Source organism: Mesoplodon mirus (assembly GCF_964341445.2).
Source record: "Mesoplodon mirus genome assembly, chromosome: X".
Classification (NCBI taxonomy): Eukaryota; Metazoa; Chordata; class Mammalia; order Artiodactyla; family Ziphiidae; genus Mesoplodon; species Mesoplodon mirus.
The window spans coordinates 28678823-28691107 of NC_138981.1; the positions used below are offsets into that span (position 1 = coordinate 28678823).

Below are 12285 nucleotides of genomic sequence, written 5' to 3' on the forward strand. Positions count from 1 at the left end.
TAAATAAATAAATATTTTTTTTAAAAAAAAGAGCTTTCCTCAAGGTAAAAATCAACAATTCTTGTATTCATCAGAGAATGGAGCTCATAGGGAAACTCCTCCAAACTAGAGAGACAAACAGAGAGAAAAAGCAAGGACACCAGAGGAAATTTTAGCCTCTGACACCACAATTGTAACAAAAAGTATACACAGCCTACCTCCTAGTCAGATAAATTTAAACGTCATACTACCTCCGTTCCTTTTGCCCAGTACATCATGTTTGGCAATAAAAAAAATTACAAGTCATACTAAAAGACAAAAAGCACACTCTGAATGAACAAAGGAAGCATCAGAACCAGACTCAGATATGGCAGACTCAGATATGGAATTATCAGACTGAGAATTTAAAATAGCCACGATTAATATGCTAAGCATTCTCAAGGAAAAAGTAGACAAATGCAAGAAAAGGTAGGTAATGTAAGCAGAGAGATGAAAACTTTAAGAAAGAATCTAAAGAAAATGCTAGAAATCAAAAACACTATAACAGAAATGATGAATGTATTTGATGGATTCACTCATAAAGGAAAGAATCAGTGAACTTGAAGATAGATCAATAGAAACTTCCAAAACTGAAATACAAAAGGAAAAAAAATGAATGAAAAAGACTGAACAGAATATTCAAGAACTGTGGGACAATTACAAAAAGTGTATATACATGTAATATCAATACCAAAAGGAGAAGAAAGAAAGGAACAGAAGAAATATTTGAAGTTTTAAAGGCTAAGAATATAAAGCAGAAACTAACACACCATTGTAAAGCACTTATACTCCAATAAAGATGTTAAAATACATAAATAAATAAAGGCTGAGAATTTTCCAAAAATGAAAGACAGACACTAAACCACACATCCAGGAAGCCCAGAGCACAACAAACAGGATAAATGCCGAAAATTTGATATCTAGGCATATCATATTCAAACTGCAGAAAATCAAAGACAAACAGAAAATCTTGAAAGAAGCCAGAGAAAATAATGTCTTACCAACAGAGGAATAAGAACAATTAAATCAAACTTATCTTCAGAAACCATCCAAGCAAAAAGAGAATAAAGTAAAATATTTAAAGTATTGCTGACTGTGATGATGGTGGAGAGGGGGAAGCTAATTGTGGTGATGGGAGACGAGGACACGGTGACTGGCTTCCTGCTGGGTGGCATAGGGGAGCTTAACAAGAACCGCCACCCTAATTTCCTGGTGGTGGAGAAGGATACTACCATCAATGAGACTGAAGACACTTTCCGGTGGTTTCTAAATCGGGAGGACATTGGCATCATCCTCATCAACCAACACATCGCAGAGAGGTGCAGCATACACTCGATGCCCACCAGTGCTTCATTCCAGCGGTACTGGAGAGCCTGTCCAAGGAGCACCCCAGTGATGCTGCCAAGCACCCCATCCTGCGCAGGGCTAGGGGCATGTTCATGGCCCACAACCTGCGCTGGGGACTCCCCACAATCATGCAGCCTCTCCCCAGGCTTGCTATCAGTCCTTCTCTAAGATTTGAGCCTCTGAGTTCCAATTCCCTGCCCCTTCTCACTCCACTGAGAGGCTTGATGAGGTGCCTCCAGGTTGCTGGAGCTCTGCCATTGAAATCAAGGCTGGTTAGGGTTAAAACAAACAAAAAGAAAGAAAAAGAGAGGAGACACAAATTACTGGTATCAGAAATGAAAGAGGAACTAGCTCTACTAATCCCATGGACAGTAAAATGATAATAAAAGAATACAGTAGACCCTTGAACAACACAGGTTTGAACTACAGAAGTCCATTTATACACAGGTTTTTTTTCAATAAATACTACAACACTACATGATCCACAGTTGGTTGAGTCCTTGGATGCAGAACCATGGATACGGAGGGCCTACTATAAAGTTATGCATGGATTTTTTTACTGCACAAGAATTTGTGCCCCTAACCACCATATTGTTTAAGCATCAACTGTATTTTGAACTCTACACCCACAAATTTGATAAAAGGTGAAATGGACCAATTCTTTGAAAGACACAATCTACCAAAACTCACACAAGGGGAAACAGGCAATCTGAGTAGACTTACAACTATTAAAGAAATTGAAATTGGGGCTTCCCTGGTGGTGCAGTGGTTGAGAGTCCGCCTGCCGATGCAGGGGACACGGCTTCGTGCCCCGGTCTGGGAAGATCCCACACGCCGCGGAGCGGCTGGGCCCGTGAGCCATGGCTGCTGAGCCTGCGCGTCCAGAGCCTGTGCTCCGCAACGGGAGAGGCCACAACAGTGAGAGGCCCGCGTACCGCAAAAAAAAAAAAAAAATTGAAATCAATAATTAATAACCTTCTAAAATAGCAAGGACCAGGCCCAAATGGTTTCACTATTGAATCTCACCAAACATCTAAGAAACAAATGATACCAATTCTCTACAATCTGTTCCAAAAAATAGATGCAGAGTGAACACCTCATAACTCATTTTATGAGGTCAGCATTATCTAATACCAAACCCAGGCAAAGACATTACAAGAAAGGAAAACTACCAATCAATATCTCTCATGAACATAGATTCAAAAATCCTCAGCAAAATATTAGGAAATAAAATTCAACGATGTATAAAAAGGATTATACACCACAACCAAATGTGTATTCCAGGTATCCAAGGGTAGTTCAAAATTTTAAAGTCAATTAATGTAATTCATTACATCAACAGGCTGAAGCTGAAAAATCATACGATCATATTAGTAGATGCAATAAGAACATTCAACAAGATACAACACCCTTTCATGATAAACTCTCGGTAAACTAGAAATAGAGGGGAAATTTTTTCAACTTGATAAAGAACATCTTCAAAAAGACTACAATTAATATCATAATGATGAAAAACTAGACGCTTTCTCCCCTAAGATGGGGAACAAGGCAAGGACATCCCCTCTCACTACTCTTTATCAAAATTGTACAGTACAATTATAAATTGTACTGTAAGCCCTATGTAATGTAATAAAAAAAGACAAGAAAAGGAAGGAAAATGTGTACAGATTGAGAAGAGGGAGTAAAACTGTCTTTGTTTGCAGGTGATGTTATTGTCTATATAGAAAAATCTCAAAAAGTTTACCAAAAAACCCCTTCTGGAACAAATAAGCAATTATCGCACAGATGCAGGATTCAAGGTTAATATATGAAAGTCTATTGTTTCCTATATATCGGCAGCGAACATTTGGAATTCGAGTATAAAAAGCAAAATACCATTTACATTAGAAGCAAAAAAATTAAAATACTTAAGTATGAATCTAACAAAATTTTATAAGATCTATATAAGGAAAACTACAAAACTGATGAAAGAAATCAAAGATCTAAATAAATGGAGAGATATTCCATGTTCTTGGATAGGAAGACTCGATATTGTTGAGATGTTAGTTATTCCTAACATAATCTATAGATTCAACACAATCCCAATGAAAATCCCAGAAGTTTACTTTGTGGCTACCAACAAACTGGTTCTAAAGTTTATATGGAAAGGCAAAAGTTCCAGAATAACCAGTTTAACATTGTAAAGGAACACAGTTGGGGGACTGGCAGTACTCTAGTTCAAGACTTACTCTAAAACTACAGTAATCATGACAGTGTGGTGTTGTTAAAAGAATAGACAAATCAATTTAATGGACCAAAAACCCCAGAAATAAACCCACACAAATATGAGCAACTAATTGTTGACAAAGGAACAAAGGCAATCCAGTGGAAAAGGATAGTCTTTTCAACAAATGGGGCTTAACAACTGCCATTCATATTCAAGAAAATGAATCTAGACACTGACCTTATATCTTTTAAGAAAATTGACTCAAAATCAATCATAGGCCAAAATGTAAAATGCAAAAATATAAAACTTATAAAAAGATAAAAGGATAACAGAAGAGAAAATCTAGGTGACCTTGTGTTTGACAATGAGTTTTTAGATACAATACTAAAAGCATGCTCCATGAAAGAAAAAATAGCTAGGTTGGACGTCATTGAAGTGAAAAACTTCTGCTCTGCAAAAGACACTCTTTAAGAGAATGCAAAGACAAGGCACAGGCAGGGAGAAAATATTTACAAAAGCACATCTGATAGAGGGCTTGTATCCAAAACATATAAAGAACACTTAAACCTCAACAACAACAACAACAAAATGAACAACCCAATTTAAAAGCTGGCAAAAGATCTAATCACCTTACCAAAGTAGACATACAGACAGCAAATATGGCACATATGAAAAGATGCTGCACATCATATGTCATTAGAGAACTGTAAATTAAAACATCAATAAGATACTACTACACACCTATTAGAATGGCCAAAATCCAAAACTCTGACAACGTCAAATGCTGGTGAGGATATGGAGCAACAGGAGTTCTCATTCATTGCTGGTGGAGATATAAAATGGTACAGCCAATTTGGAAGATAGTTTGGAAATTTCTTACAAAGCTAAACATAGTCTTGTCATATTTTAGCATTCGTGCTCTTTGGGATTTATCCAAATGCATTGAAAATTATGTCCACATAAAAACCTACACAGGAATGTTTATAGAAGATTTATTTGTAAATGTCAAAATCGGAAGGAACCAAGATGTCTTTCAGTAGGTGAATGGATAAACAAATTGTGATGCAGTCATGCAATAGAATATTATTCTGTGATAACAAGAAATGAGGTATCAAGCCATGAAAAAAAAAATGGCAGAAACAAGCATAGTGTTACCTGAAAGAAGCCAATCTGAGGGAATTTCCTGGTGGTCCAATGATTAAGACTCCATGCTTCCGCTTCAGGGAGTCCAGGTTCAATCCCTGGTTGGGGAAGTAATCCCGCAAGCCATGCAGCACAGCCAAACAAAACAAAACAAAACAGAAGAAGCCAATCTGAAAAGGCTATATACTGTATAATTCCATCTGCAGTTAAGTCCCCTACATACGAACAAGTTCCATTCTGAGAGCACGTTGTAAGTCCAGTTTGTTCCTAAGTCCAACAGAGTTGGCCTAGGTACCCAACTAACACAATCAGCTATATAGTACTGTACTGTAATAGGTTTATAATACGTTTGTATCTTTGAAAGTTCGCAACTTGAAGGTTCGTATGTAGGGGACTTACTGTATATGACATTCTGGAAAAGGCAAAACTATGGAAACAAAAAGATAAATGGTTGCCAGGTGTTGAAGAAAGGGGGAAGGAGGAATAGTTGGAGCATAGGGAATTTTTTAGAGCAGTGAAACGCTTCTGTATCAGAGAGAGAGAGGAAGGAGAGGGAGGGAGGGAGGAAGGAGGGAGGAAGGAGAAACAATTTGTATAGATCAGCATTTTCTAATAGCATTTTCTACATTAATGGACATGCTCTATATCTGTGCTGTCCAGTATGAGAGCCACATGTGACTACTGAACACTCGAGATGTGGATAGTGCAGCTAAAGAACTGAATTTTAAATTTTATTTAATTTTTATTCATTTAAATTTAAATAGTCACATGTGGCTAATGGCTACTGTATTGAACAGCACAAGTATATATACTTTTCTCAACTGAGAAAATTCAGTGTTGAAAAACATCTGTTGGGTAGGTCATTTTTGAGAGTCTACTACACTTAAAATACTAACTTTAAATATTCTGCATATTAAAAGAAGTAAACTCTGTGCTCCTCCTCCTGGAAATTTATTTGAGGGGAAATGCATGAACAATTAAGTAACAACTGAAATGTGACCTATGAAATGTAACCTCTACACATAACCTACAGACACTACTTTCAACTGTAAGTGTGAGGATATAAAGAAACTTAATTATAAGGATAGAAGTGAAAAGAGGTTAATAAACAAATGAAGTCTTTAAAAGGAATGGAAAAAAAATATTATATGTGACCTAAAACCTGTTTTTATTCTCACCTACCAAAAAATTCTAAATATTAATAGTGCCCTAGGAAGGTTTCAAGTAACATTTTGAGACATTCTTATTTTATTCATCCTGTCACAATTTGGACAGTTTGAGGCCTGTATTTTAATAAATGTCCATAGCTAGCTTAAAAATGTTCATTACTGGAGGAAAACTCAGCAGTTGAATATGATCACCAAAAATTTTCAGAGAAGTTCCAGAATATCTATAGACTTCCCATTAATATGTTTAAATTTAAATGAAAAACACCTTATCTTCTGGGAAAACCTTAATTTCTAAAAGTTTAACACTTCTTAATGAAGTACTAACAAGACATCAGTGTGGGTAACAGTGTGGCTCCAAAGTCGGCTTCTCATCAGAATCACTTGAGGCTAAAAAAAAATGGTTCTGAAGAAGCTAGGGGCAGGACAGGAATAAAGACACAGATGTAGAGAATGGACTTGAGGACACGAGGAGGGGGAAGGGTAAGCAGGGATGAAGTGAGAGAGTGGCATGGACATATATACATGACCAAATGTAAACTAGATAGCTAGTGAGAAGCAGCCGCATAGCACAGGGAGATCAGCTTGGTGCTTTGTGACCACCTAGAGGGGTGGGATGGTGGGGTGGGATAGGGAGGGAGGGAGGGAGACGCAAGAGGGAGGGGATATGGGGATATATGTATAGGTATAGCTGATTCACTTTGTTATAAAGCAGAAACTAACACAACATTGTAAAGCAATTATGCTCCAATAAAGATGTTAAAAAAATAAAAAATAGGGCTTCCCTGGTGGCACAGTGGTTGAGAGTCTGCCTGCCGATGCAGGGGACATGGGTTCATGCCCCGGCCCGGGAGGATCCCACATGCCACGGAGCGGCTGGGCCCGTGAGCCATGGCTGCTGAGCCTGCGCGTCTGGAGCCTGTGCTCCGCAACTGGAGAGGCCACAACAGTGAGAGGCCCGTGTACCACAAAAAATAAAATAAAATAAAATAAAAAATAAAAATTTTAATTCTCTGTGAAGAAAAAACCCAAAAAATCTCGATTCCAAGGCTGCTCTTGGGTTACAGTGGGCCTAGAAATCTGTATTCTCAGTAACTCCCCAAGTGATTTCAATTATGGGGGGTATGGTACCCATTCTTTTTAAGAGCTCACAATTTCTGTTGCCCATTGCTTTGCCTCAGCTAATGCTGAGAGACTGGAAGGAACCCACCGCTTCCCCAATATCCTGTCATTTTGTTTACTTCCAGTGTTCCCGTTTCCCATCCCACTCACTGCAACACACACAAATCCACTTTCCCCCTACATCACTTGTATGACTCTCAGCAGCATGATTGTGCATTCTAGATATGTGAATGGACTCTGAATTTAACAAAGAGCTCCTTTAATTTAAACAGAGCTCTAATTTAAAACAGTGTTCCTTTAATTTCAACACCTATTCATTTATATTGTAATATCTTTGTACCTTTTATTTATCATTTGATATTGATCTGGATTTTGAATACTTAGTGTTTTTTTGTCATTACTCTTAGTGTGGAGTCCATTTTGTTCTTTAAATAGCTTACCTATGTCTTCACCTTCTGTGGAGTACTGAAAGCCAGGGAAGTCTTGGTTCTATCAATTTGGACTTGGATGCACATTTGATAAAATCCAGAACTTAAGGCCCCATCTCTTTAGATCACAGACAGTTGACCTAGACTTCTAGCTTTCAGTTGCAAATGTCACTTTAAATCCAACTCATTAAATAAATATCTAACAAATGTAGGCCACTTGGTCATTGGGTGTTTAGTAGATATTAAACTCTGGAGAAAAATTACATTCTACATTCTACACGTCAATCGCCGACAAAGCCTGAAATTCAAATCCTGACGGTGGATTTTTGTTTCCGTTTATTCTTGCTCTCTGAATATCCTATGCAATTTTTAAGCTATTTTCTCTGTAGGGTTCTTCTTTTAAAAGAAAAATCATTGTCAATGGCTTAAACAAAGCCCTGCAGTAATCAAAGCAGTATATAGTCATTCGATGAAGAAAAGTAGGGAGGAATAATTAAAAGAGCAGCATTCTTTTCTTGGGGCTGAGTTTCTTTACCCATCTGCAAACTGAAAAGAACTAACTAGGTGGTAGGAGTCTGCCATTGTTCACCAGGTGGTTTGTGTATGCCAAGCTGAGGTTTTTTCAGAGTCTTCCAAAATTGCCTAATAACAAATAGAAAGAATCGTTTGATGACAGCAGATGTCTCTGAGTAGTGGAGATTATATTGTTATTGTTGTTTTTCTTTGTGCTGTTCCTACTTCCCTCCCTCTCTATAACGATCACTTTAAACATTAAACATTAATATTTTTGAATAGATTTTTACAGTGAAATGGAAAAACCAGTTAGAAGAAACATAAGAATGATTTTCTAAAACTAAACTGGAATTTTGAAAAACGGATAATCCTCTTAAACACTGATTAAGATGTTTTTATTTTGACCTGGGTTTCTTGCTCTATAATGAAAGAATGGTATATGGTAGCACATAATTATAAAACTTGAAGTTGTCTCGCAATATCAGTGGATACTCTAAAGGTGTGTTTTCAAATGAAAAGATTTTTAGTAAAGTAACAAAGCCCTGTTACAGTTCCCTGATGACTAATTTTATAATAGTTTAAAATCATGTACATATCCAAGTATCATAGAGGGAAATATTTAAGTACTAAAATCCCATTGAAGAGGCATTGCTAAAATATATGCCAGAGGCACAGGTTTCAGAAATGGTTATATTTAATATCTTTATTAATTAGCTAGTACATGACTAAAACAGTATTTTAACGACAGTCATGAGTTTTCTTCCACTGAGAGATGAAGACACTAATGAATACTAAAATTACCCAGGAGATGCGCTAATATAGCTCTAAATATGTTACTTATATGCTGTTTTTTTTTTTTTTTTTTTTTTTTTTTTTTTTTTTTTTTTTTTGCGGTACGTGGGCCTCTCACTGTTGTGGCCTCTCCCGTTGCGGAGCACAGGCTCCGGATGCGCAGGCCCAGCGGCCATGGCTCACGGGCCCAGCCGCTCCGCGGTATATGGGATACTCCCAGACCGGGGCACGAACCCGTATCCCCTGCATCGGCAGGCGGATTCTCAACCACTGCGCCACCAGGGAGGCCCTATGCTGTTTTTTTTAAATGTCCGCTATCTTGAGCCACCATCTTGTTTCTCTTTTATTTGAAATCCTTTGAAATACAGCATTTAAGAAAGTAACTTGATCAGATCAACATACTTCTAAATATCTGTATACCCTAAGTCCAAATCACAAGATAAAGGCTGAGTTTGCATTATAGCTTTGCCTAGGAAATTGCTTTAGTTTTTAAATTTATTTGAACTGTAAAGAGGAAAATGGATGTGTGTATTTTTTGTTTTTTGTTTTTGTTTTTGTGGTACGCGGGCCTGTCACTGCTGTGGCCTCTCCCGTTGCGGAGCACAGGCTCTGGACGCGCAGGCTCAGCGGCCATGGCTCACAGGCCCAGCCGCTCCGCGGCATGTGGGATCTTCCCGGACCAGGGCACGAACCCGTGTCCCTTGCATCGGCAGGAGGACTCTCAACCACTGCGCCACCAGGGAAGCCCTGGATGTGTGTTTTTAGCTATACTCCTCTAGACTTCTGCAGGCATGTCTGGGTCATTGCTCTGAGCCCCTGTCTCTATTCCCTGCCTTTGTCTTTCCCAGATCAACTATGTGTGTCTTCTGCAGGAACATGGCCTGCACCAGTTTCTGAACTAAACATTGCAAGAATAGCAGAAAGAATACCAATAACCTCAATCCTAACATCTGGAGAAGTCCAGAATCAGGTCTTTTGAAAGACACAGTACCCTGTACCACTTGGATGAATTGCAGGCATTTGTGTAGCTTCCTTATTACCGTGTTCCCCTGCCACTTCCACTATGTAAAACCAGTTTATAAGATAGAATTTCTCCCTTGTGGTTTCCAAACATTCCCATTCTCCACTGAGCCTGAATACCTACACTGTATTCACACCTTTTTTGATTAGGTCCCCTACAGCTGGGCTAGCTCTAGAATATTTTCCCCCTGGAGGTTTGGGTACTTATAAAATATGCATCTACTCTCCTTTAAGTAGCTGTAACATAGTAGTATTCTTTGGGAAATTTAGGATGACCTATATTTAACATGACCCTTAGAGTATGTCTTTCAATGATCAGGCATCTCAAGCAAGTTTTGGTTGTGGTTGCATCCTATTGACTCTAAATTGAAATTTTGGAAAAGCATCAAGAGTTGATATTTCATGTTACTTATTAAGGTCTTTGTGCTTTAGATATCATCTTTATTGGCACTAAATCAGCCATTCTGTTTTGAAAATGTGCCTGGCCGGTATTCTTGCCCCGTCCAAGGGCCACTATACTGTCACTGAAAACATTCAGAAAAACATAAGCTGAGGATCTGCCAGGAACATCATAGACAGCATCTCCAAAATGTTCTGTGCTGAAGTCCTGAGATTCGATGTGAAAAAAAAAATGGCAGGAGGACATGCTTTTCATGGTCAAATATGTTAAGAAAACTCATCATGCTGTATTATCCCTCTTGGATTTTCTCAGTGCATATTGGCATATTGAGGGCTTTGGGAAGTCTTGCAGTGAAAACAAAACCAGAAACTAAAACTTACTCAACTTTATTTAAATAATTTGCCTTTTTTTGAATAGCACCTATTATTACTTCACAGGCCCTGTTTTTGAAAATACTGATGTAAACACCACTCCAGCACTGATTAGGGGGTATATTTGATTCCCTGTAACAATGTCTCAGCAAGACATGCAGGCACAGTCTGATGTTCCACCCGTCATTTTTGTCACTCCCTCCCCAATAGGTCCCTGGCACACCCTCAAACTTGCTTTTCACTGAGTACTATGATTTCTCCAAATACCTCCCATATGAACTGAGAATAATATAACTCCAGAAGAGAGGAACCTCAGAGTCCTGCTGCACCCCTGCTGTGAGACCTGGGAGGCCCAGACAGAGTTTCAAGCTAAGGACCCTCACTTTGCCCTCAGGTAGGTTTGCCAGACATCCTGTTAATAAAAAAACAGGTCCGGGCTTCCCTGGTGGCGCAGTGGTTGAGAGTCCGCCTGCTGATGCAGGGGACACGGGTTCGTGCCCCGGTCCGGGAAGATCCCACATGCCGTGGAGGGGCTGGGCCCGTGAGCCATGGCCGCTGAGCCTGCGTGTCCGGAGCCTGTGCTCCGCAGTGGGAGGCCACAACAGTGAGAGGCCCGCGTACCGCAAAAAAAAAAAAACAGGTCCTATATTTCTTTGTCCAGTGTTATTTTCTCCTCAGACCACTCAAGGAAGTGAGGTCTGAAGGGGATGAATGACCCCAGTTAGGCAGAGGGAGGAATTCCATACTCTGTCAGGAGTCTAGGTGTAAGCTCTGTCAGCATGAGCGGTGAGGGGACTGCTTACCCCAGAAGAGAGGGTGTCCCCCAGAGTCAAGGCCCTGCTGTCAACCTTGGGAGGACCCAGACAGAGGTGACCGTATGAGATGTCTCCATCACTTCCTTGTAGGAGTCTCAGAGAGATGAAGGCCTCAGTCTGAAGGGAGATGGCCTCAGGTCAGTAGACTGAGTGTCCCAGGAACTGCTAGGAGTCACAGGGTCCTAGTGAGGACCCTGAGTGAGGACTGAGGGGAATACTCTAATACCAGTGCACCTAATAGAGCCCATTTCTCCCTGCTCTACTGTGAGCCCTGGGAAGTCTCCAACTGGGTTGGCCGGCTGAGCTGTGAAATGCCTTCTCAGTTCCTTCTTCAAGTACTTGTGGAACAAACAGGACAGGAGACCTGTGAGGCCCTAGAACACTGCCCTTAGGAAAAGTCTGGTGGAGTTGGCGTTCATCAGAGCAAACAAAATTGAGTTTACCAGCTGACACCACTTACGTCTTCCTCCTCTTCCTTAGCCTGTGGCGGCCCATTGCCATGCCTCCTACCCACACTCCTGCCTACTGGTACCAACAAGAGCAATCATGCCTCAGTATCAGAAGCAGTGGTGCTGCACACATGAGCAATGCTTTCAGGCCCTCAAGGAGACCCAAAGACAAAGAACCAAAGTCAGAGAACCACACACTTTGCCAGTCCCTAAGAAGTTGCCCAAACACACTCTTGACTAGAAAGTGGTTTTGGTGGTGAATTCCCTGGTGCTCAGTTACCAAGTTAAAGAGCCCATCACAAAGTCAGACATGGTGAATAATGCCATAAAAAATGATAAGGAGCACTTCACTTCCTGGGATAAAAAATGATAAGGAGCACTTCACTTCCTGGGATCCTTAGGGGAGCCTCTGAGCACGTGAAGCTGGTCTTTGAGGTTGATGTGAAAGAAGTGCACCACTCCTATGTCCGTCTCAGAAAACTGGACCTCACCTAA

At 39.9% G+C, this 12285-nt stretch overlaps 1 pseudogene across 1 annotated transcript; it reads left to right on the forward strand.

The window, feature by feature from the left end:
• Positions 1-1119: 1119 nt before the first annotated feature.
• LOC309796951 lies at positions 1120-12285 on the forward strand (annotated as a pseudogene). Its single transcript has 3 exons — positions 1120-1594; positions 11822-11971; positions 12192-12285. The product of its transcript is annotated as an uncharacterized misc_RNA (transcript).